Genomic DNA, 2,096 nt, shown 5'->3' on the forward strand with positions numbered 1-2,096 from the left:
AAGAGAGAAAAGTGTAAACATAGGGGAAAATAGAATGGATGGGAATACGCAGTTAGTAATCATAATTATGAATGTGAACGGGATGAAGTCTCCCATAAAATGGAAGTGGATAGCAGAGTGGATTACAAATCATAATCATACAATATGTCATTTATAAGAAACACATTTGAAGCAGAGAGATACACACAGAGTAAAGGTAAAAGGCTTGATCAGATTATATTATGCTTGAGATGAAGCAAAAACAAAATAATAAAAGAGGGGTAGGAACTGTGACATCAGACAAAGCAAAAGCAAAATTAAACAAATTAAAAGAGATAAGGAAGTAAACTACATCTTGCTAAAAGGAACCATAAATAATGAAATAATATCAATACTAAACACATATACACCAAGTGGTAGAGCATCCATATTCTTAGAGGAGAAGTTAAGTGAGTTACAGGAAGAAAAGGACACCAAAACTATAGTAGTAGACAGCTCAACCTCTCCCTCTCAGAACTAGATAAATCTAAGTTCAAAATGAACAAGAACAAAGCTAAAGAAGTGAATAGAATTTTAGAAAAGTTAGATATGGTAGACCTTTGGAGAGAACTGAATGGAGATAGAAAGGAATATGCCTTTTACTCAATGGTACTTGGCACCTACACGAAAATTGACCATATATTAAAACAAAAAAAACTTCGAAATCCAAAGTCAAAAGACAAAAATATTAAATGTATCCTTTTTAGATTATGATACAATAAAAATTATGTGTAATAAAAGGCCATGAAAAGATAGACTAAAAATTAATTTGGAAACTAAGTAATCTAATCCTAAAGAATGAGTAAGTCAAGCAACAAATCATGAAACAATCAATTATTTCATCAAAAAGAATGACAATAATATGACAACATACCAAAACTTAGAGTACGCAGTCAAAGCAGTACATTGGGGAAATTTTATATCTCCAAATGCTTACATGAATAAAACAGAGAAAGAAGACATCAATGAATTGGGCATGCAACTAAAAAAGCTAGAAAAGAGACAAATTAAAAATCCCTAATTAAATACCATATTAGAAATTCTGAAACTCAAAGTAGAGGTTAATGGAATTGAAAGCAAGAATACTATTGAAGGAGCACCTAGGTGGTGCAGTGGATAGAGCACCAGCCCTAGGGACAGGAGAACCTGAGTTCAAATCCGACCTCAGACACATAACACTCACTAGCTGTGTGACTCTGGGCACATCACTTAACCCCAATTGCCTCACCAAAAAAAAAAAAAAAAGAATACTACTGAATGAATAAATAAAACTAAACTGCTTTTATAAAAAGAACAATAAAACAAATAAACCTTTGGTTAATTTGGTTAAAAAAAGAAAGAAGAAAACCAAATTACTGGTATCAAAATTGAAAAGGGTGAATTCACCTCCAATGAATAGGAAGCCAAAATAATAATTAGGATCTATTTTGCACCAAGTATATGATAATAAATCTGACAATCTAAGTGAAATGGATGCATATTTATATATATATATATAATATATGTAATAATTAATCCCATTTTAGAAAAAAAGAAATTGAACAAGCCATCAATGAACTCCCTAAGAAAAATCTCCAGGGCTAGATGGATTTACAAGTGAATTCTATCAAACATTTAAAGAACAATTGATTCTAACTATTTTTTAAAAAATAGGTGGAGTCCTACCAAATTCTTTTTATGACAGAAGTGTGGCGCTCATACCTAAACCAGGAAGAGCCAAAACAGAGAGAGAAAATTATAGACCAATATCCCTAATGAAAATTGATACAAAAAATTTAAATAAAATATTAGCCAAGAGATTACAGCAATTTATCAATATGACCAGGTGAGATTTATACCAGAAATGCAGGGTTGGTTCAATATTAGAAAACTATCAACATAAATGACCATATCAATAAGAAAATTAACAAAAATCACATGATTATCACAACAGATAGAGAGAAAGTTTTTGACAAAATACAGCACCCATTCATATTAAAAATACTACAAAGCATAGGAATAAATGGAGTTTTCCTTAAAATGATGAGTAGTATCTACTAAAAATCATCAGCAAGCATTATATGCAATGAGGATAAGCT

Source organism: Vombatus ursinus, unplaced genomic scaffold (genome assembly GCF_900497805.2).
Source record: "Vombatus ursinus unplaced genomic scaffold, bare-nosed wombat genome assembly UNPS02015066.1, whole genome shotgun sequence".
Classification (NCBI taxonomy): domain Eukaryota; kingdom Metazoa; phylum Chordata; class Mammalia; order Diprotodontia; family Vombatidae; genus Vombatus; species Vombatus ursinus.